General features: G+C 46.7%; 36 non-coding genes and 6 pseudogenes across 36 annotated transcripts; all 42 read right to left on the reverse strand.

The window, feature by feature from the left end:
- Positions 1 to 202: 202 nt before the first annotated feature.
- LOC148795762 (5S ribosomal RNA) lies at positions 203 to 321 on the reverse strand. Its single transcript, XR_016073833.1, has one exon. It is a non-coding gene; the product is annotated as a 5S ribosomal RNA (ribosomal RNA).
- Positions 322 to 675: 354 nt separating this feature from the next.
- On the reverse strand, positions 676 to 794 carry LOC148795763 (5S ribosomal RNA). Its single transcript, XR_016071807.1, has one exon. It is a non-coding gene; the product is annotated as a 5S ribosomal RNA (ribosomal RNA).
- A 356-nt stretch (positions 795 to 1150) lies between these two features.
- Positions 1151 to 1269, reverse strand: LOC148795764 (5S ribosomal RNA). The gene has a single exon (XR_016074911.1). It is a non-coding gene; the product is annotated as a 5S ribosomal RNA (ribosomal RNA).
- Positions 1270 to 1623: 354 nt separating this feature from the next.
- On the reverse strand, positions 1624 to 1742 carry LOC148795765 (5S ribosomal RNA). The gene has a single exon (XR_016072352.1). It is a non-coding gene; the product is annotated as a 5S ribosomal RNA (ribosomal RNA).
- Positions 1743 to 2096: 354 nt separating this feature from the next.
- On the reverse strand, positions 2097 to 2215 carry LOC148795766 (5S ribosomal RNA). Its single transcript, XR_016072363.1, has one exon. It is a non-coding gene; the product is annotated as a 5S ribosomal RNA (ribosomal RNA).
- Positions 2216 to 2494: 279 nt separating this feature from the next.
- On the reverse strand, positions 2495 to 2613 carry LOC148795767 (5S ribosomal RNA; annotated as a pseudogene).
- Positions 2614 to 2967: 354 nt separating this feature from the next.
- LOC148795768 (5S ribosomal RNA) lies at positions 2968 to 3086 on the reverse strand. The gene has a single exon (XR_016072374.1). It is a non-coding gene; the product is annotated as a 5S ribosomal RNA (ribosomal RNA).
- A 356-nt stretch (positions 3087 to 3442) lies between these two features.
- LOC148795769 (5S ribosomal RNA) lies at positions 3443 to 3561 on the reverse strand. Its single transcript, XR_016069042.1, has one exon. It is a non-coding gene; the product is annotated as a 5S ribosomal RNA (ribosomal RNA).
- A 355-nt stretch (positions 3562 to 3916) lies between these two features.
- On the reverse strand, positions 3917 to 4035 carry LOC148795770 (5S ribosomal RNA; annotated as a pseudogene).
- A 355-nt stretch (positions 4036 to 4390) lies between these two features.
- Positions 4391 to 4509, reverse strand: LOC148795771 (5S ribosomal RNA). The gene has a single exon (XR_016073834.1). It is a non-coding gene; the product is annotated as a 5S ribosomal RNA (ribosomal RNA).
- Positions 4510 to 4863: 354 nt separating this feature from the next.
- LOC148795772 (5S ribosomal RNA) lies at positions 4864 to 4982 on the reverse strand. The gene has a single exon (XR_016070296.1). It is a non-coding gene; the product is annotated as a 5S ribosomal RNA (ribosomal RNA).
- A 354-nt stretch (positions 4983 to 5336) lies between these two features.
- LOC148795773 (5S ribosomal RNA) lies at positions 5337 to 5455 on the reverse strand. The gene has a single exon (XR_016073835.1). It is a non-coding gene; the product is annotated as a 5S ribosomal RNA (ribosomal RNA).
- Positions 5456 to 5809: 354 nt separating this feature from the next.
- On the reverse strand, positions 5810 to 5928 carry LOC148795774 (5S ribosomal RNA). Its single transcript, XR_016071844.1, has one exon. It is a non-coding gene; the product is annotated as a 5S ribosomal RNA (ribosomal RNA).
- Positions 5929 to 6284: 356 nt separating this feature from the next.
- Positions 6285 to 6403, reverse strand: LOC148795775 (5S ribosomal RNA). The gene has a single exon (XR_016074912.1). It is a non-coding gene; the product is annotated as a 5S ribosomal RNA (ribosomal RNA).
- Positions 6404 to 6757: 354 nt separating this feature from the next.
- On the reverse strand, positions 6758 to 6876 carry LOC148795776 (5S ribosomal RNA). The gene has a single exon (XR_016072386.1). It is a non-coding gene; the product is annotated as a 5S ribosomal RNA (ribosomal RNA).
- A 354-nt stretch (positions 6877 to 7230) lies between these two features.
- LOC148795777 (5S ribosomal RNA) lies at positions 7231 to 7349 on the reverse strand. Its single transcript, XR_016072397.1, has one exon. It is a non-coding gene; the product is annotated as a 5S ribosomal RNA (ribosomal RNA).
- Positions 7350 to 7628: 279 nt separating this feature from the next.
- LOC148795778 (5S ribosomal RNA) lies at positions 7629 to 7747 on the reverse strand. Its single transcript, XR_016070535.1, has one exon. It is a non-coding gene; the product is annotated as a 5S ribosomal RNA (ribosomal RNA).
- Positions 7748 to 8101: 354 nt separating this feature from the next.
- Positions 8102 to 8220, reverse strand: LOC148795779 (5S ribosomal RNA). The gene has a single exon (XR_016072408.1). It is a non-coding gene; the product is annotated as a 5S ribosomal RNA (ribosomal RNA).
- Positions 8221 to 8576: 356 nt separating this feature from the next.
- On the reverse strand, positions 8577 to 8695 carry LOC148795780 (5S ribosomal RNA). Its single transcript, XR_016069043.1, has one exon. It is a non-coding gene; the product is annotated as a 5S ribosomal RNA (ribosomal RNA).
- Positions 8696 to 9050: 355 nt separating this feature from the next.
- LOC148795781 (5S ribosomal RNA) lies at positions 9051 to 9169 on the reverse strand (annotated as a pseudogene).
- A 355-nt stretch (positions 9170 to 9524) lies between these two features.
- Positions 9525 to 9643, reverse strand: LOC148795782 (5S ribosomal RNA). Its single transcript, XR_016073836.1, has one exon. It is a non-coding gene; the product is annotated as a 5S ribosomal RNA (ribosomal RNA).
- A 354-nt stretch (positions 9644 to 9997) lies between these two features.
- Positions 9998 to 10116, reverse strand: LOC148795783 (5S ribosomal RNA). The gene has a single exon (XR_016073450.1). It is a non-coding gene; the product is annotated as a 5S ribosomal RNA (ribosomal RNA).
- Positions 10117 to 10472: 356 nt separating this feature from the next.
- LOC148795784 (5S ribosomal RNA) lies at positions 10473 to 10591 on the reverse strand. Its single transcript, XR_016073837.1, has one exon. It is a non-coding gene; the product is annotated as a 5S ribosomal RNA (ribosomal RNA).
- A 354-nt stretch (positions 10592 to 10945) lies between these two features.
- LOC148795785 (5S ribosomal RNA) lies at positions 10946 to 11064 on the reverse strand. The gene has a single exon (XR_016070219.1). It is a non-coding gene; the product is annotated as a 5S ribosomal RNA (ribosomal RNA).
- Positions 11065 to 11418: 354 nt separating this feature from the next.
- LOC148795786 (5S ribosomal RNA) lies at positions 11419 to 11537 on the reverse strand. Its single transcript, XR_016071661.1, has one exon. It is a non-coding gene; the product is annotated as a 5S ribosomal RNA (ribosomal RNA).
- A 356-nt stretch (positions 11538 to 11893) lies between these two features.
- Positions 11894 to 12012, reverse strand: LOC148795787 (5S ribosomal RNA). The gene has a single exon (XR_016075669.1). It is a non-coding gene; the product is annotated as a 5S ribosomal RNA (ribosomal RNA).
- A 355-nt stretch (positions 12013 to 12367) lies between these two features.
- LOC148795788 (5S ribosomal RNA) lies at positions 12368 to 12486 on the reverse strand (annotated as a pseudogene).
- A 353-nt stretch (positions 12487 to 12839) lies between these two features.
- LOC148795789 (5S ribosomal RNA) lies at positions 12840 to 12958 on the reverse strand. Its single transcript, XR_016072240.1, has one exon. It is a non-coding gene; the product is annotated as a 5S ribosomal RNA (ribosomal RNA).
- Positions 12959 to 13313: 355 nt separating this feature from the next.
- On the reverse strand, positions 13314 to 13432 carry LOC148795790 (5S ribosomal RNA). Its single transcript, XR_016073838.1, has one exon. It is a non-coding gene; the product is annotated as a 5S ribosomal RNA (ribosomal RNA).
- Positions 13433 to 13787: 355 nt separating this feature from the next.
- LOC148795791 (5S ribosomal RNA) lies at positions 13788 to 13906 on the reverse strand (annotated as a pseudogene).
- Positions 13907 to 14260: 354 nt separating this feature from the next.
- Positions 14261 to 14379, reverse strand: LOC148795792 (5S ribosomal RNA). The gene has a single exon (XR_016072792.1). It is a non-coding gene; the product is annotated as a 5S ribosomal RNA (ribosomal RNA).
- Positions 14380 to 14734: 355 nt separating this feature from the next.
- LOC148795793 (5S ribosomal RNA) lies at positions 14735 to 14853 on the reverse strand. The gene has a single exon (XR_016072407.1). It is a non-coding gene; the product is annotated as a 5S ribosomal RNA (ribosomal RNA).
- A 355-nt stretch (positions 14854 to 15208) lies between these two features.
- On the reverse strand, positions 15209 to 15327 carry LOC148795794 (5S ribosomal RNA). The gene has a single exon (XR_016073840.1). It is a non-coding gene; the product is annotated as a 5S ribosomal RNA (ribosomal RNA).
- Positions 15328 to 15681: 354 nt separating this feature from the next.
- On the reverse strand, positions 15682 to 15800 carry LOC148795795 (5S ribosomal RNA). Its single transcript, XR_016074616.1, has one exon. It is a non-coding gene; the product is annotated as a 5S ribosomal RNA (ribosomal RNA).
- A 356-nt stretch (positions 15801 to 16156) lies between these two features.
- On the reverse strand, positions 16157 to 16275 carry LOC148795796 (5S ribosomal RNA). The gene has a single exon (XR_016073841.1). It is a non-coding gene; the product is annotated as a 5S ribosomal RNA (ribosomal RNA).
- Positions 16276 to 16629: 354 nt separating this feature from the next.
- LOC148795797 (5S ribosomal RNA) lies at positions 16630 to 16748 on the reverse strand. Its single transcript, XR_016069188.1, has one exon. It is a non-coding gene; the product is annotated as a 5S ribosomal RNA (ribosomal RNA).
- A 356-nt stretch (positions 16749 to 17104) lies between these two features.
- LOC148795798 (5S ribosomal RNA) lies at positions 17105 to 17223 on the reverse strand. The gene has a single exon (XR_016073842.1). It is a non-coding gene; the product is annotated as a 5S ribosomal RNA (ribosomal RNA).
- Positions 17224 to 17577: 354 nt separating this feature from the next.
- On the reverse strand, positions 17578 to 17696 carry LOC148795799 (5S ribosomal RNA). The gene has a single exon (XR_016072419.1). It is a non-coding gene; the product is annotated as a 5S ribosomal RNA (ribosomal RNA).
- Positions 17697 to 18050: 354 nt separating this feature from the next.
- LOC148795800 (5S ribosomal RNA) lies at positions 18051 to 18169 on the reverse strand. The gene has a single exon (XR_016069702.1). It is a non-coding gene; the product is annotated as a 5S ribosomal RNA (ribosomal RNA).
- A 356-nt stretch (positions 18170 to 18525) lies between these two features.
- On the reverse strand, positions 18526 to 18644 carry LOC148795801 (5S ribosomal RNA). The gene has a single exon (XR_016070436.1). It is a non-coding gene; the product is annotated as a 5S ribosomal RNA (ribosomal RNA).
- A 355-nt stretch (positions 18645 to 18999) lies between these two features.
- LOC148795802 (5S ribosomal RNA) lies at positions 19000 to 19118 on the reverse strand (annotated as a pseudogene).
- Positions 19119 to 19471: 353 nt separating this feature from the next.
- LOC148795803 (5S ribosomal RNA) lies at positions 19472 to 19590 on the reverse strand. The gene has a single exon (XR_016071818.1). It is a non-coding gene; the product is annotated as a 5S ribosomal RNA (ribosomal RNA).
- Between the last annotated feature and the right edge of the window lie 132 nt (positions 19591 to 19722).

A 19722-nucleotide genomic window follows, 5' to 3' on the forward strand; every position in this document is an offset into this window, starting at 1 on the left:
CTGCCGCACCCCCGGATAGATGCAATACTATCGCGGGGCCCACAATGCATGACGAATGCCGAAAGCCCGGTTCTTGCATCGTTGCCATTCAGTAATGACGATAGCAAATGGTCCGAGTATCCGACGCATTGTTTCCAGTTGTCTCCCAGAAACAACAAATGGAATTTGCAAATACAAATCAAAATAAAATATTAATAAAATTGGGGTGCAACACGAGGACTTCCCAGGAGGTCACCCATCCTAGGACTACTCCCGCCCATGCACACTTAACTTCGGAGTTCTGATGGGATCCGGTGCATTAGTGCTGGTATGATCGCACCCGTTTAATTCATGCTCGCTTAGATCTTTATGCACTATCTTGCTCCCCTCCATTAATTGTTTTAGACTTGAAAAAACTGTGTATGCAGCCTTCCTCCCTTGGTAACCGTGCACAAGCTCCTACGTGAGCAGAGTGTTTGTATTTCAGATCTGCCGCACCCCCGGATAGATGCAATACTATCGCGGGGCCCACAATGCATGACGAATGCCGAAAGCCCGGTTCTTGCATCGTTGCCATTCAGTAACGACGATCGTGCCGCAAATGGTCCGAGTATCCGACGCATTGTTTCCAGTAGTCTCCCAGAAACAACAAATGGAATTTGCAAATACAAATCAAAATAAAATATTAATAAAATTGGGGTGCAACACGAGGATTTCCCAGGAGGTCACCCATCCTAGTACTACTCTCGCCCAAGCACGCTTAACTTCGGAGTTCTGATGGGATCCGATGCATTAGTGCTGGTATGATCGCACCCGTTTAATTCATGCTCGCTTAGATCTTTATGCACTATCTTGCTCCCCTCCATTAATTGTTTTAGACTTGAAAAAAACTGTGTATGCAGCCTTCCTCCCTTGGTAACCGTGCACAAGCTCTTACGTGAGCAGAGTGTTTGCTTTTTAGATCTGCCGCACCCCCGGATAGATGCAATACTATCGCGGGGCCCACAATGCACGACGAATGCCAAAAGCCCGGTTTTTTCACGGTTCCCATTCAGTAATGACAATCGTGCCGCAAATGGTCCGAGTATCCGGCGCGTTGTTTGCGTTTGTCTCGCCGAAACGACAAATGGAATTTGCAAATACGATATCGAAATAAAATATTAATAAAATTGGGGTGCAACACGAGGACTTCCCAGGAGGTCACCCATCCTAGGACTACTCCCGCCCATGCACACTTAACTTCGGAGTTCTGATGGGATCCGGTGCATTAGTGCAGGTATGATCGCACCCGTTTAATTCATGCTCGCTTAGATCTTTATGCACTATCTTGCTCCCCACCATTAATTGTTTTAGATTTGAAAAAACTGTGTATGCAGCCGTCCTCCCTTGGTAACCGTGCACAAGCTCCTACGTGAGCAGAGTGTTTGCATTTCAGATCTGCCGCACCCCCGGATAGATGCAATACTATCGCGGGGCCCACAATGCATGACGAATGCCGAAAGCCCGGTTCTTGCATCGTTGCCATTCAGTAATGACGATCTTGCCGCAAATGGTCCGAGTATCCGACGCATTGTTTCCAGTTGTCTCCCAGAAACAACAAATGGAATTTGCAAATACAAATCAAAATAAAATATTAATAAAATTGGGGTGCAACACGAGGACTTCCCAGGAGGTCACCCATCCTAGTACTACTCTCGCCCAAGCACGCTTAACTTCGGAGTTCTGATGGGATCCGGTGCATTAGTGCTGGTATGATCGCACCCGTTTAATTCATGCTCGCTTAGATCTTTATGCACTATCTTGCTCCCCTCCATTAATTGTTTTAGATTTGCAAAAACTGTGTATGCAGCCTTCCTCCCTTGGTAACCGTGCACAAGCTCCTACGTGAGCAAAGTGTTTGTATTTCAGATATGCCGCACCCCCGGATAGATGCAATACTATCGCGGGGCCCACAATGCATGACGAATGCCGAAAGCCCGGTTCTTGCATCGTTGCCATTCAGTAATGACGATCGTGCCGCAAATGGTCCGAGTATCCGACGCATTGTTTCCAGTTGTCTCCCAGAAACAACAAATGGAATTTGCAAATACAAATCAAAATAAAATATTAATAAAATTGGGGTGCAACACGAGGACTTCCCAGGAGGTCACCCATCCTAGTACTACTCTCGCCCAAGCACGCTTAACTTCGGAGTTCTGATGGGATCCGGTGCATTAGTGCTGGTATGATCGCACCCGTTTAATTCATGCTCGCTTAGATTTAACCGTGCACAAGCTCTTATGTGAGCAGAGTGTTTGCTTTTTAGATCTGCCGCACCCCCGGATAGATGCAAAACTATCGCGGGGCCCACAATGCACGACGAATGCCAAAAGCCCGGTTTTTTCACGGTTCCCATTCAGTAATGACAATCGTGCCGCAAATGGTCCGAGTATCCGGCGCGTTGTTTGCGTTTGTCTCGCCGAAACGACAAATGGAATTTGCAAATACGATATCGAAATAAAATATTAATAAAATTTGGGTGCAACACGAGGACTTCCCAGGAGGTCACACATCCTAGGACTACTCCCGCCCATGCACACTTCACTTCGGAGTTCTGATGGGATCCGGTGCATTAGTGCTGGTATGATCGCACCCGTTTAATTCATGCTCGCTTAGATCTTTATGCACTATCTTGCTCCCCTCCATTAATTGTTTTAGACTTGAAAAAACTGTGTATGCAGCCTTCCTCCCTTGGTAACCGTGCACAAGCTCCTACGTGAGCAGAGTGTTTGCTTTTCAGATCTGCCGCACCACCGGATAGATGCAATACTATCGCGGGGCCCACAATGCATGACGAATGCCGAAAGCCCGGTTCTTGCATCGTTGCCATTCAGTAATGACGATCGTGCCGCAAATGGTCCGAGTATCCGACGCATTGTTTCCAGTTGTCTCCCAGAAACAACAAATGGAATTTGCAAATACAAATCAAAATAAAATATTAATAAAATTGGGGTGCAACACGAGGACTTCCCAGGAGGTCACCCATCCTAGTACTACTCTCGCCCAAGCACGCTTAACTTCGGAGTTCTGATGGGATCCGGTGCATTAGTGCTGGTATGATCGCACCCGTTTAATTCATGCTCGCTTAGATCTTTATGCACTATCTTGCTCCCCTCCATTAATTGTTTTAGACTTGAAAAAAACTGTGTATGCAGCCTTCCTCCCTTGGTAACCGTGCACAAGCTCTTATGTGAGCAGAGTGTTTGCTTTTTAGATCTGCCGCACCCCCGGATAGATGCAAAACTATCGCGGGGCCCACAATGCACGACGAATGCCAAAAGCCCGGTTTTTTCACGGTTCCCATTCAGTAATGACAATCGTGCCGCAAATGGTCCGAGTATCCGGCGCGTTGTTTGCGTTTGTCTCGCCGAAACGACAAATGGAATTTGCAAATACGATATCGAAATAAAATATTAATAAAATTGGGGTGCAACACGAGGACTTCCCAGGAGGTCACCCATCCTAGGACTACTCCCGCCCATGCACACTTAACTTCGGAGTTCTGATGGGATCCGATGCATTAGTGCTGGTATGATCGCACCCGTTTAATTCATGCTCGCTTAGATCTTTATGCACTATCTTGCTCCCCTCCATTAATTGTTTTAGACTTGAAAAAACTGTGTATGCAGCCTTCCTCCCTTGGTAACCGTGCACAAGCTCCTACGTGAGCAGAGTGTTTGCTTTTCAGATCTGCCGCACCCCCGGATAGATGCAATACTATCGCGGGGCCCACAATGCACGACGAATGCCAAAAGCCCGGTTTTTGCACGGTTCCCATTCAGTAATGACGATCGTGCCGCAAATGGTCCGAGTATCCGGCGCGTTGTTTGAGTTTGTCTCGCCGAAACGACAAATGGAATTTGCAAATACGATATCGAAATAAAATATTAATAAAATTGGGGTGAAACACAAGGACTTCCCAGGAGGTCACCCATCCTAATACTACTCTCGCCCAAGCACACTTAACTTCAGAGTTCTGGTGAGATCCGGTGCATTAGTGCTGGTATGATAGCACCCGTTTAATTCTTGCTCGCTTAGATCTTTATGACCTATCTTGCTCCCTTCCATTAATTGTTTTAGATTTGAAAAAAATGTGTATGCAGCCTCTTTCCCTTGGTAACCGTGCACAAGCTCCTACGTGAGCGGAGTGTTTGCTTTTCAGATCTGCCGCACCTCCGGATAGATGCAATACTATCGCGGGGCCCACAATGCTTGACGAATGCCAAAAGCCCGGTTTTTGCACGGTTCTCATTCAGTAATGACGATTGTGCCGCAAATGGTCCGAGTATACGGCGCGTTGTTTGCGTTTGTCTCGCCGAAACGACAAATGGAATTTGCAAATACGATATCGAAATAAAATATTAATAAAATTGGGGTGCAACACGAGGACTTCCCAGGAGGTCACCCATCCTAGGACTACTCCCGCCCATGCACACTTAACTTCGGAGTTCTGATGGGATCCGGTGCATTAGTGCTGGTATGATCGCACCCGTTTAATTCATGCTCGCTTAGATCTTTATGCACTATCTTGCTCCCCTCCATTAATTGTTTTAGACTTGAAAAAACTGTGTATGCAGCCTTCCTCCCTTGGTAACCGTGCACAAGCTCCTATGTGAGCAGAGTGTTTGCTTTTCAGATCTGCCGCACCCCCGGATAGATGCAATACTATCGCGGGGCCCACAATGCACGACAAATGCCGAAATCCCGGTTCTTGCATCGTTGCCATTCAGTAATGACGATCGTGCCGCAAATGGTCCAAGTATCCGACGCATTGTTTCCAGTTGTCTCCCAGAAACAACAAATGGAATTTGCAAATACAAATCAAAACAAAATATTAATAAAATTGGGGTGCAACAAGAGGACTTCCCAGGAGGTCACCCATCCTAGGACTACTCCCGCCCATGCACACTTAACTTCGGAGTTCTGATGGGATCCGGTGCATTAGTGCTGGTATGATCACACCCGTTTAATTCATGCTCGCTTAGATCTTTATGCACTATCTTGCTCCCCTCCATTAATTGTTTTAGATTTGAAAAAACTGTTTATGCAGCCTTCCTCCCTTGGTAACCGTGCACAAGCTCCTACGTGAGCAGAGTGTTTGCATTTCAGATCTGCCGCACCCCCGGATAGATGCAATACTATCGCGGGGCCCACAATGCATGACGAATGCCGAAAGCCCGGTTCTTGCATCGTTGCCATTCAGTAATGACGATCGTGCCGCAAATGGTCCGAGTATCCGACGCATTGTTTCCAGTTGTCTCCCAGAAACAACAAATGGAATTTGCAAATACAAATCAAAATAAAATATTAACAAAATTGGGGTGCAACACGAGGACTTCCCAGGAGGTCACCCATCCTAGGACTACTCCCGCCCATGCACACTTAACTTCGGAGTTCTGATGGGATCCGGTGCATTAGTGCTGGTATGATCGCACCCGTTTAATTCATGCTCGCTTAGATCTTTATGCACTATCTTGCTCCCCTCCATTAATTGTTTTAGACTTGAAAAAACTGTGTATGCAGCCTTCCTCCCTTGGTAACCGTGCACAAGCTCCTACGTGAGCAGAGTGTTTGTATTTCAGATCTGCCGCACCCCCGGATAGATGCAATACTATCGCGGGGCCCACAATGCATGACGAATGCCGAAAGCCCGGTTCTTGCATCGTTGCCATTCAGTAACGACGATCGTGCCGCAAATGGTCCGAGTATCCGACGCATTGTTTCCAGTAGTCTCCCAGAAACAACAAATGGAATTTGCAAATACAAATCAAAATAAAATATTAATAAAATTGGGGTGCAACACGAGGATTTCCCAGGAGGTCACCCATCCAAGTACTACTCTCGCCCAAGCACGCTTAACTTCGGAGTTCTGATGGGATCCGATGCATTAGTGCTGGTATGATCGCACCCGTTTAATTCATGCTCGCTTAGATCTTTATGCACTATCTTGCTCCCCTCCATTAATTGTTTTAGACTTGAAAAAAACTGTGTATGCAGCCTTCCTCCCTTGGTAACCGTGCACAAGCTCTTACGTGAGCAGAGTGTTTGCTTTTTAGATCTGCCGCACCCCCGGATAGATGCAATACTATCGCGGGGCCCACAATGCACGACGAATGCCAAAAGCCCGGTTTTTTCACGGTTCCCATTCAGTAATGACAATCGTGCCGCAAATGGTCCGAGTATCCGGCGCGTTGTTTGCGTTTGTCTCGCCGAAACGACAAATGGAATTTGCAAATACGATATCGAAATAAAATATTAATAAAATTGGGGTGCAACACGAGGACTTCCCAGGAGGTCACCCATCCTAGGACTACTCCCGCCCATGCACACTTAACTTCGGAGTTCTGATGGGATCCGGTGCATTAGTGCAGGTATGATCGCACCCGTTTAATTCATGCTCGCTTAGATCTTTATGCACTATCTTGCTCCCCACCATTAATTGTTTTAGATTTGAAAAAACTGTGTATGCAGCCGTCCTCCCTTGGTAACCGTGCACAAGCTCCTACGTGAGCAGAGTGTTTGCATTTCAGATCTGCCGCACCCCCGGATAGATGCAATACTATCGCGGGGCCCACAATGCATGACGAATGCCGAAAGCCCGGTTCTTGCATCGTTGCCATTCAGTAATGACGATCTTGCCGCAAATGGTCCGAGTATCCGACGCATTGTTTCCAGTTGTCTCCCAGAAACAACAAATGGAATTTGCAAATACAAATCAAAATAAAATATTAATAAAATTGGGGTGCAACACGAGGACTTCCCAGGAGGTCACCCATCCTAGTACTACTCTCGCCCAAGCACGCTTAACTTCGGAGTTCTGATGGGATCCGGTGCATTAGTGCTGGTATGATCGCACCCGTTTAATTCATGCTCGCTTAGATCTTTATGCACTATCTTGCTCCCCTCCATTAATTGTTTTAGATTTGCAAAAACTGTGTATAAAGCCTTCCTCCCTTGGTAACCGTGCACAAGCTCCTACGTGAGCAAAGTGTTTGTATTTCAGATATGCCGCACCCCCGGATAGATGCAATACTATCGCGGGGCCCACAATGCATGACGAATGCCGAAAGCCCGGTTCTTGCATCGTTGCCATTCAGTAATGACGATCGTGCCGCAAATGGTCCGAGTATCCGACGCATTGTTTCCAGTTGTCTCCCAGAAACAACAAATGGAATTTGCAAATACAAATCAAAATAAAATATTAATAAAATTGGGGTGCAACACGAGGACTTCCCAGGAGGTCACCCATCCTAGTACTACTCTCGCCCAAGCACGCTTAACTTCGGAGTTCTGATGGGATCCGGTGCATTAGTGCTGGTATGATCGCACCCGTTTAATTCATGCTCGCTTAGATTTAACCGTGCACAAGCTCTTATGTGAGCAGAGTGTTTGCTTTTTAGATCTGCCGCACCCCCGGATAGATGCAAAACTATCGCGGGGCCCACAATGCACGACGAATGCCAAAAGCCCGGTTTTTTCACGGTTCCCATTCAGTAATGACAATCGTGCCGCAAATGGTCCGAGTATCCGGCGCGTTGTTTGCGTTTGTCTCGCCGAAACGACAAATGGAATTTGCAAATACGATATCGAAATAAAATATTAATAAAATTTGGGTGCAACACGAGGACTTCCCAGGAGGTCACACATCCTAGGACTACTCCCGCCCATGCACACTTAACTTCGGAGTTCTGATGGGATCCGGTGCATTAGTGCTGGTATGATCGCACCCGTTTAATTCATGCTCGCTTAGATCTTTATGCACTATCTTGCTCCCCTCCATTAATTGTTTTAGACTTGAAAAAACTGTGTATGCAGCCTTCCTCCCTTGGTAACCGTGCACAAGCTCCTACGTGAGCAGAGTGTTTGCTTTTCAGATCTGCCGCACCACCGGATAGATGCAATACTATCGCGGGGCCCACAATGCATGACGAATGCCGAAAGCCCGGTTCTTGCATCGTTGCCATTCAGTAATGACGATCGTGCCGCAAATGGTCCGAGTATCCGACGCATTGTTTCCAGTTGTCTCCCAGAAACAACAAATGGAATTTGCAAATACAAATCAAAATAAAATATTAATAAAATTGGGGTGCAACACGAGGACTTCCCAGGAGGTCACCCATCCTAGTACTACTCTCGCCCAAGCACGCTTAACTTCGGAGTTCTGATGGGATCCGGTGCATTAGTGCTGGTATGATCGCACCCGTTTAATTCATGCTCGCTTAGATCTTTATGCACTATCTTGCTCCCCTCCATTAATTGTTTTAGACTTGAAAAAAACTGTGTATGCAGCCTTCCTCCCTTGGTAACCGTGCACAAGCTCTTATGTGAGCAGAGTGTTTGCTTTTTAGATCTGCCGCACCCCCGGATAGATGCAAAACTATCGCGGGGCCCACAATGCACGACGAATGCCAAAAGCCCGGTTTTTTCACGGTTCCCATTCAGTAATGACAATCGTGCCGCAAATGGTCCGAGTATCCGGCGCGTTGTTTGCGTTTGTCTCGCCGAAACGACAAATGGAATTTGCAAATACGATATCGAAATAAAATATTAATAAAATTGGGGTGCAACACGAGGACTTCCCAGGAGGTCACCCATCCTAGGACTACTCCCGCCCATGCACACTTAACTTCGGAGTTCTGATGGGATCCGATGCATTAGTGCTGGTATGATCGCACCCGTTTAATTCATGCTCGCTTAGATCTTTATGCACTATCTTGCTCCCCTCCATTAATTGTTTTAGACTTGAAAAAACTGTGTATGCAGCCTTCCTCCCTTGGTAACCGTGCACAAGCTCCTACGTGAGCAGAGTGTTTGCTTTTCAGATCTGCCGCACCCCCGGATAGATGCAATACTATCGCGGGGCCCACAATGCACGACGAATGCCAAAAGCCCGGTTTTTGCACGGTTCCCATTCAGTAATGACGATCGTGCCGCAAATGGTCCGAGTATCCGGCGCGTTGTTTGAGTTTGTCTCGCCGAAACGACAAATGGAATTTGCAAATACGATATCGAAATAAAATATTAATAAAATTGGGGTGAAACACAAGGACTTCCCAGGAGGTCACCCATCCTAATACTACTCTCGCCCAAGCACACTTAACTTCGGAGTTCTGGTGAGATCCGGTGCTTTAGTGCTGGTATGATAGCACCCGTTTAATTCTTGCTCGCTTAGATCTTTATGACCTATCTTGCTCCCTTCCATTAATTGTTCTAGATTTGAAAAAAATGTGTATGCAGCCTCTTTCCCTTAGTAACCGTGCACAAGCTCCTACGTGAGCGGAGTGTTTGCTTTTCAGATCTGCCGCACCTCCGGATAGATGCAATACTATCGCGGGGCCCCCAATGCATGACGAATGCCAAAAGCCCGGTTTTTGCACGGTTCTCATTCAGTAATGACGATTGTGCCGCAAATGGTCCGAGTATACGGCGCGTTGTTTGCGTTTGTCTCGCCGAAACGACAAATGGAATTTGCAAATACGATATCGAAATAAAATATTAATAAAATTGGGGTGCAACACGAGGACTTCCCAGGAGGTCACCCATCCTAGGACTACTCCCGCCCATGCACACTTAACTTCGGAGTTCTGATGGGATCCGGTGCATTAGTGCTGGTATGATCGCACCCGTTTAATTCATGCTCGCTTAGATCTTTATGCACTATCTTGCTCCCCTCCATTAATTGTTTTAGACTTGAAAAAACTGTGTATGCAGCCTTCCTCCCTTGGTAACCGTGCACAAGCTCCTATGTGAGCAGAGTGTTTGCTTTTCAGATCTGCCGCACCCCCGGATAGATGCAATACTATCGCGGGGCCCACAATGCACGACGAATGCCGAAAGCCCGGTTCTTGCATCGTTGTCATTCAGTAATGACGATCGTGCCGCAAATGGTCCGAGTATCCGACGCATTGTTTCCAGTTGTCTCCCAGAAACAACAAATGGAATTTGCAAATACAAATCAAAATAAAATATTAATAAAATTGGGGTGCAACACGAGGACTTCCCAGGAGGTCACCCATCCTAATACTACTCTCGCCCAAACACGCTTAACTTCGGAGTTCTGATGGGATCCGGTGCATTAGTGCTGGTATGATCACACCCGTTTAATTCATGCTCGCTTAGATCTTTATGCACTATCTTGCTCCCCTCCATTAATTGTTTTAGACTTGAAAAAAACTGTGTATGCAGCCTTCCTCCCTTGGTAACCGTGCACAAGCTCTTACGTGAGCAGAGTGTTTGCTTTTTAGATCTGCCGCACCCCCGGATAGATGCAATACTATCGCGGGGCCCACAATGCACGACGAAAGCCAAAAGCCCGGTTTTTTCACGGTTCCCATTCAGTAATGACAATCGTGCCGCAAATGGTCCGAGTATCCGGCGCGTTGTTTGCGTTTGTCTCGCCGAAACGACAAATGGAATTTGCAAATACGATATCGAAATAAAATATTAATAAAATTGGGGTGCAACACGAGGACTTCCCAGGAGGTCACCCATCCTAGGACTACTCCCGCCCATGCACACTTAACTTCGGAGTTCTGATGGGATCCGGTGCATTAGTGCTGGTATGATCGCACCCGTTTAATTCATGCTCGCTTAGATCTTTATGCACTATCTTGCTCCCCTCCATTAATTGTTTTAGATTTGAAAAAACTGTGTATGCAGCATTCCTCCCTTGGTAACCGTGCACAAGCTCCTACGTGAGCAGAGTGTTTGCATTTCAGATCTGCCGCACCCCCGGATAGATGCAATACTATCGCGGGGCCCACAATGCATGACGAATGCCGAAAGCCCGGTTCTTGCATCGTTGCCATTCAGTAATGACGATCGTGCCGCAAATGGTCCGAGTATCCGACGCATTGTTTCCAGTTGTCTCCCAGAAACAACAAAAGGAATTTGCAAATACAAATCAAAATAAAATATTAATAAAATTGGGGTGCAACACGAGGACTTCCCAGGAGGTCACCCATCCTAGTACTACTCTCGCCCAAGCACGCTTAACTTCGGAGTTCTGATGGGATCCGGTGGATTAGTGCTGGTATGATCGCACCCGTTTAATTCATGCTCGCTTAGATCTTTATGCACTATCTTGCTCCCCTCCATTAATTGTTTTAGATTTGAAAAAACTGTGTATGCAGCCTTCCTCCCTTGGTAACCGTGCACAAGCTCCTACGTGAGCAGATTGTTTGTATTTCAGATCTGCCACACCCCCGGATAGATGCAATACTATCGCGGGGCCCACAATGCATGACGAATGCCGAAAGCCCGGTTCTTGCATCGTTGCCATTCAGTAATGACGATCGTGCCGCAAATGGTCCGAGTATCCGACGCATTGTTTCCAGTTGTCTCCCAGAAACAACAAATGGAATTTGCAAATACAAATCAAAATAAAATATTAATAAAATTGGGGTGCAACACGAGGAATTCCCAAGAGGTCACCCATCCTAGTACTACTCTCGCCCAAGCACGCTTAACTTCAGAGTTCTGATGGGATCCGGTGCATTAGTGCTGGTATGATCGCACCCGTTTAATTCATGCTCGCTTAGATCTTTATGCACTATCTTGCTCCCCTCCATTAATTGTTTTAGACTTGAAAAAAACTGTGTATGCAGCCTTCCTCCCTTGGTAACCGTGCACAAGCTCTTACGTGAGCAGAGTGTTTGCTTTTTAGATCTGCCGCACCCCCGGATAGATGCAATACTATCGCGGGGCCCACAATGCACGACGAATGCCAAAAGCCCGGTTTTTTCACGGTTCCCATTCTGTAATGACAATCGTGCCGCAAATGGTCCGAGTATCCGGCGCGTTGTTTGCGTTTGTCTCGCCGAAACGACAAATGGAATTTGCAAATACGATATCGAAATAAAATATTAATAAAATTGGGGTGCAACACGAGGACTTCCCAGGAGGTCACCCATCCTAGGACTACTCCCGCCCATGCACACTTAACTTCAGAGTTCTGATGGGATCCGGTGCATTAGTGCTGGTATGATCGCACCCGTTTAATTCATGCTCGCTTAGATCTTTATGCACTATCTTGCTCCCCTCCATTAATTGTTTTAGACTTGAAAAAACTGTGTATGCAGCCTTCCTCCCTTGGTAACCGTGCACAAGCTCCTACGTGAGCAGAGTGTTTGCTTTTCAGATCTGCCGCACCCCCGGATAGATGCAATACTATCGCGGGGCCCACAATGCACGACGAATGCCAAAAGCCCGGTTTTTGCACGGTTCCCATTCAGTAATGACGATCGTGCCGCAAATGGTCCGAGTATCCGGCGCGTTGTTTGAGTTTGTCTCGCCGAAACGACAAATGGAATTTGCAAATACGATATCGAAATAAAATATTAATAAAATTGGGGTGAAACACAAGGACTTCCCAGGAGGTCACCCATCCTAATACTTCTCTCGCCCAAGCACACTTAACTTCGGAGTTCTGATGAGATCTGGTGCATTAGTGCTGGTATGATAGCACCCGTTTAATTCATGCTCGCTTAGATCTTTATGACCTATCTTGCTCCCTTCCATTAATTGTTTTAGATTTGAAAAAAATGTGTATGCAGCCTCTTTCCCTTGGTAACCGTGCACAAGCTCCTACGTGAGCGGAGTGTTTGTTTTTCAGATCTGCCGCACCTCCGGATAGATGCAATACTATCGCGGGGCCCACAATGCATGACGAATGCCGAAAGCCCGGTTCTAGCATCGTGGCCATTCAGTAATGACGATCGTGCCGCAAATGGTCCGAGTATCCGACGCATTGTTTCCAGTATCTCCCAGAAACAACAAATGGAATTTGCAAATACAAATCAAAATAAAATATTAATAAAATTGGAGTGCAACACGAGGACTTCCCAGGAGGTCACCCATCCTAGTACTACTCTCGCCCGAGCACGCTTAACTTCAGAGTTCTGATGGGATCCGGTGCATTAGTGCTGGTATGATCGCACCCGTTTAATTCATGCTCGCTTAGATCTTTATGCACTATCTTGCTCCCCTCCATTAATTGTTTTAGACTTGAAAAAACTGTGTATGCAGCCTTCCTCCCTTGGTAACCGTGCACAAGCTTTTACGTGAGCAGAGTGTTTGCTTTTTAGATCTGCCGCACCCCCGGATAGATGCAATACTATCGCGGGGCCCACAATGCACGACGAATGCCAAAAGCCCGGTTTTTGCACGGTTCTCATTCAGTAATGACGATTGTGCCGCAAATGGTCCGAGTATCCGGCGCGTTGTTTGCGTTTGTCTCGCCGAAACGACAAATGGAATTTGCAAATACGATATCGAAATAAAATATTAATAAAATTGGGGTGCAACACGAGGACTTCCCAGGAGGTCACCCATCCTAGGACTACTCCCGCCCATGCACACTTAACTTCGGAGTTCTGATGGGATCCGGTGCATTAGTGCTGGTATGATCGCACCCGTTTAATTCATGCTCGCTTAGATCTTTATGCACTATCTTGCTCCCCTCCATTAATTGTTTTAGACTTGAAAAAACTGTGTATGCAGCCTTCCTCCCTTGGTAACCGTGCACAAGCTCCTATGTGAGCAGAGTGTTTGCTTTTCAGATCTGCCGCACCCCCGGATAGATGCAATACTATCGCGGGGCCCACAATGCACGACGAATGCCAAAAGCCCGGTTTTTGCACGGTTCCCATTCAGTAATGACGATCGTGCCGCAAATGGTCCAAGTATCCGGCGCGTTGTTTGAGTTTGTCTCGCCGACACGACAAATGGAATTTGCAAATACGATATCGAAATAAAATATTAATAAAATTGGGGTGAAACACAAGGACTTCCCAGGAGGTCACCCATCCTAATACTACTCTCGCCCAAGCACACTTAACTTCGGAGTTCTGATGAGATCCGGTGCATTAGTGCTGGTATGATAGCACCCGTTTAATTCATGCTCGCTTAGATCTTTATGCACTATCTTGCTCCCCTCCATTAATTGTTTTAGATTTGAAAAAACTGTGTATGCAGCCTTCCTCCCTTGGTAACCGTGCACAAGCTCCTACGTGAGCAGAGTGTTTGCTTTTCAGATCTGCCGCACCTCCGGATAGATGCAATACTATCGCGGGGCCCACAATGCACGACGAATGCCGACAGCCCGGTTCTTGCATCGTTGCCATTCAGTAATGACGATCGTGCCGCAAATGGTCCGAGTATCCGACGCATTGTTTCCAGTTGTCTCCCAGAAACAACAAATGGAATTTGCAAATACAAATCAAAATAAAATATTAATAAAATTGGGGTGCAACACGAGGACTTCCCAGGAGGTCTCCCTTCCTAGTACTACTCTCGCCCAAGCACGCTTAACTTCGGAGTTCTGATGAGATCCGGTGCATTAGTGCTGGTATGATCGCACCCGTTTAATTCATGCTCGCTTAGATCTTTATGCACTATCTTGCTCCCCTCCATTAATTGTTTTAGACTTGAAAAAAACTGTGTATGCAGCCTTCCTCCCTTGGTAACCGTGCACAAGCTCCTACGTGAGCAGAGTGTTTGCTTTTCAGATCTGCCGCACCTCCGGATAGATGCAATACTATCGCGGGGCCCACAATGCACGACGAATGCCGACAGCCCGGTTCTTGCATCGTTGCCATTCAGTAATGACGATCGTGCCGCAAATGGTCCGAGTATCCGACGCATTGTTTCCAGTTGTCTCCCAGAAACAACAAATGGAATTTGCAAATACAAATCAAAATAAAATATTAATAAAATTGGGGTGCAACACGAGGACTTCCCAGGAGGTCACCCTTCCTAGTACTACTCTCGCCCAAGCACGCTTAACTTCGGAGTTCTGATGAGATCCGGTGCATTAGTGCTGGTATGATCGCACCCGTTTAATTCATGCTCGCTTAGATCTTTGTGCACTATCTTGCTCCCCTCCATTAATTGTTTTAGACTTGAAAAAACTGTGTATGCAGCCTTCCTCCCTTGGTAACCGTGCACAAGCTCCTACGTGAGCAGAGTGTTTGCTTTTCAGATCTGTCGCACCCCCGGATAGATGCAATACTATCGCGGGGCCCACAATGCACGACGAATGCCAAAAGCCCGGTTTTTGCACGGTTCTCATTCAGTAATGACGATCGTGCCGCAAATGGTCCGAGTATCCGGCGCGTTGTTTGCGTTTGTCTCGCCGAAACGACAAATGGAATTTGCAAATACGATATCAAAATAAAATATTAATAAAATTGGGGTGCAACACGAGGACTTCCCAGGAGGTCACCCATCCTAGGACTACTCCCGCCCATGCACACTTAACTTCGGAGTTCTGATGGGATCCGGTGCATTAGTGCTGGTATGATCGCACCCGTTTAATTCATGCTCGCTTAGATCTTTATGCACTATCTTGCTCCCCTCCATTAATTGTTTTAGATTTGAAAAAACTGTGTATGCAGCCTTCCTCCCTTGGTAACCGTGCACAAGCTCCTACGTGAGCAGAGTGTTTGCATTTCAGATCTGCCGCACCCCCGGATAGATGCAATACTATCGCGGGGCCCACAATGCATGACGAATGCCGAAAGCCCGGTTCTTGCATCGTTGCCATTCAGTAATGACGATCGTGCCGCAAATGGTCCGAGTATCCGACGCATTGTTTCCAGTTGTCTCCCAGAAACAACATATGGAATTTGCAAATACAAATCAAAATAAAATATTAATAAAGTTGGGGTGCAACACGAGGACTTCCCAGGAGGTCACCCTTCCTAGTACTACTCTCGCCCAAGCACGCTTAACTTCGGAGTTCTGATGAGATCCGGTGCATTAGTGCTGGTATGATCGCACCAGTTTAATTCATGCTCGCTTAGATCTTTGTGCACTATCTTGCTCCCCTCCATTAATTGTTTTAGACTTGAAAAAACTGTGTATGCAGCCTTCCTCCCTTGGTAACCGTGCACAAGCTCCTACGTGAGCAGAGTGTTTTGCTTTTCAGATCTGTCGCACCCCCGGATAGATGCAATACTATCGCGGGGCCCACAATGCACGACGAATGCCAAAAGCCCGGTTTTTGCACGGTTCTCATTCAGTAATGACGATTGTGCCGCAAATGGTCCGAGTATCCGGCGCGTTGTTTGCGTTTGTCTCGCCGAAACGACAAATGGAATTTGCAAATACGATATCGAAATAAAATATTAATAAAATTGGGGTGCAACACGAGGACTTCCCAGGAGGTCACCCATCCTAGGACTACTCCCGCCCATGCACACTTAACTTCGGAGTTCTGATGGGATCCGGTGCATTAGTGCTGGTATGATCGCACCCGTTTAATTCATGCTCGCTTAGATCTTTATGCACTATCTTGCTCCCCTCCATTAATTGTTTTAGACTTGAAAAAACTGTGTATGCAGCCTTCCTCCCTTGGTAACCGTGCACAAGCTCCTATGTGAGCAGAGTGTTTGCTTTTCAGATCTGCCGCACCCCCGGATAGATGCAATACTATCGCGGGGCCCACAATGCACGACGAATGCCGAAAGCCCGGTTCTTGCATCGTTGCCATTCAGTAATGACGATCGTGCCGCAAATGGTCCGAGTATCCGACGCATTGTTTCCAGTTGTCTCCCAGAAACAACAAATGGAATTTGCATATACAAATCAAAATAAAATATTAATAAAATTGGGGTGCAACACGAGGACTTCCCAGGAGGTCACCCATCCTAAAACTACTCTCGCCCAAACACGCTTAACTTCGGAGTTCTGATGGGATCCGGTGCATTAGTGCTGGTATGATCACACCCGTTTAATTCATGCTCGCTTAGATCTTTATGCACTATCTTGCTCCCCTCCATTAATTGTTTTAGACTTGAAAAAAACTGTGTATGCAGCCTTCCTCCCTTGGTAACCGTGCACAAGCTCTTACGTGAGCAGAGTGTTTGCTTTTTAGATCTGCCGCACCCCCGGATAGATGCAATACTATCGCGGGGCCCACAATGCACGACGAATGCCAAAAGCCCGGTTTTTTCACGGTTCCCATTCAGTAATGACAATCGTGCCGCAAATGGTCCGAGTATCCGGCGCGTTGTTTGCGTTTGTCTCGCCGAAACGACAAATGGAATTTGCAAATACGATATCGAAATAAAATATTAATAAAATTGGGGTGCAACACGAGGACTTCCCAGGAGGTCACCCATCCTAGGACTACTCCCGCCCATGCACACTTAACTTCGGAGTTCTGATGGGATCCGGTGCATTAGTGCTGGTATGATCGCACCCGTTTAATTCATGCTCGCTTAGATCTTTATGCACTATCTTGCTCCCCTCCATTAATTGTTTTAGATTTGAAAAAACTGTGTATGCAGCATTCCTCCCTTGGTAACCGTGCACAAGCTCCTACGTGAGCAGAGTGTTTGCATTTCAGATCTGCCGCACCCCCGGATAGATGCAATACTATCGCGGGGCCCACAATGCATGACGAATGCCGAAAGCCCGGTTCTTGCATCGTTGCCATTCAGTAATGACGATCGTGCCGCAAATGGTCCGAGTATCCGACGCATTGTTTCCAGTTGTCTCCCAGAAACAACAAATGGAATTTGCAAATACAAATCAAAATAAAATATTAATAAAATTGGGGTGCAACACGAGGACTTCCCAGGAGGTCACCCATCCTAGTACTACTCTCGCCCAAGCACGCTTAACTTCGGAGTTCTGATGGGATCCGGTGCATTAGTGCTGGTATGATCGCACCCGTTTAATTCATGCTCGCTTAGATCTTTATGCACTATCTTGCTCCCCTCCATTAATTGTTTTAGATTTGAAAAAACTGTGTATGCAGCCTTCCTCCCTTGGTAACCGTGCACAAGCTCCTACGTGAGCAGATTGTTTGTATTTCAGATCTGCCGCACCCCCGGATAGATGCAATACTATCGCGGGGCCCACAATGCATGACGAATGCCGAAAGCCCGGTTCTTGCATCGTTGCCATTCAGTAATGACGATCGTGCCGCAAATGGTCCGAGTATCCGACGCATTGTTTCCAGTTGTCTCCCAGAAGCAACAAATGGAATTTGCAAATACAAATCAAAATAAAATATTAATAAAATTGGGGTGCAACACGGGGAATTCCCAAGAGGTCACCCATCCTAGTACTACTCTCGCCCAAGCACGCTTAACTTCGGAGTTCTGATGGGATCCGGTGCATTAGTGCTGGTATGATCGCACCCGTTTAATTCATGCTCGCTTAGATCTTTATGCACTATCTTGCTCCCCTCCATTAATTGTTTTAGACTTGAAAAAAACTGTGTATGCAGCCTTCCTCCCTTGGTAACCGTGCACAAGCTCTTACGTGAGCAGAGTGTTTGCTTTTTAGATCTGCCGCACCCCCGGATAGATGCAATACTATCGCGGGGCCCACAATGCACGACGAATGCCAAAAGCCCGGTTTTTTCACGGTTCCCATTCAGTAATGACAATCGTGCCGCAAATGGTCCGAGTATCCGGCTCGTTGTTTGCGTTTGTCTCGCCGAAACGACAAATGGAATTTGCAAATACGATATCGAAATAAAATATTAATAAAATTGGGGTGCAACACGAGGACTTCCCAGGAGGTCACCGATCCTAGGACTACTCCCGCCCATGCACACTTAACTTCGGAGTTCTGATGGGATCCGGTGCATTAGTGCTGGTATGATCGCACCCGTTTTATTCATGCTCGCTTAGATCTTTATGCACTATCTTGCTCCCCTCCATTAATTGTTTTAGACTTGAAAAAACTGTGTATGCAGCCTTCCTCCCTTGGTAACCGTGCACAAGCTCCTACGTGAGCAGAGTGTTTGCTTTTCAGATCTGCCGCACCCCCGGATAGATGCAATACTATCGCGGGGCCCACAATGCACGACGAATGCCAAAAGCCCGGTTTTTGCACGGTTCCCATTCAGTAATGACGATCGTGCCGCAAATGGTCCGAGTATCCGGCGCGTTGTTTGAGTTTGTCTCGCCGAAACGACAAATGGAATTTGCAAATACGATATCGAAATAAAATATTAATAAAATTGGGGTGAAACACAAGGACTTCCCAGGAGGTCACCCATCCTAATACTACTCTCGCCCAAGCACACTTAACTTCGGAGTTCTGATGAGATCCGGTGCATTAGTGCTGGTATGATAGCACCCGTTTAATTCATGCTCGCTTCGATCTTTATGACCTATCATGCTCCCTTCCATTAATTGTTTTAGATTTGAAAAAAATGTGTATGCAGCCTCTTTCCCTTGGTAACCGTGCACAAGCTCCTACGTGAGCGGAGTGTTTGTTTTTCAGATCTGCCGCTCCTCCGGATAGATGCAATACTATCGCGGGGCCCACAATGCATGACGAATGCCGAAAGCCCGGTTCTAGCATCGTGGCCATTCAGTAATGACGATCGTGCCGCAAATGGTCCGAGTATCCGACGCATTGTTTCCAGTATCTCCCAGAAACAACAAATGGAATTTGCAAATACAAATCAAAATAAAATATTAATAAAATTGGGGTGCAACACGAGGACTTCCCAGGAGGTCACCCATCCTAGTACTACTCTCGCCCGAGCACGCTTAACTTCAGAGTTCTGATGGGATCCGGTGCATTAGTGCTGGTATGATCGCACCCGTTTAATTCATGCTCGCTTAGATCTTTATGCACTATCTTGCTCCCCTCCATTAATTGTTTTAGACTTGAAAAAACTGTGTATGCAGCCTTCCTCCCTTGGTAACCGTGCACAAGCTTTTACGTGAGCAGAGT

Source organism: Nelumbo nucifera, chromosome 4 (genome assembly GCF_055504915.1).
Source record: "Nelumbo nucifera cultivar China Antique chromosome 4, China Antique-T2T, whole genome shotgun sequence".
Taxonomy (NCBI): Eukaryota; Viridiplantae; Streptophyta; class Magnoliopsida; order Proteales; family Nelumbonaceae; genus Nelumbo; species Nelumbo nucifera.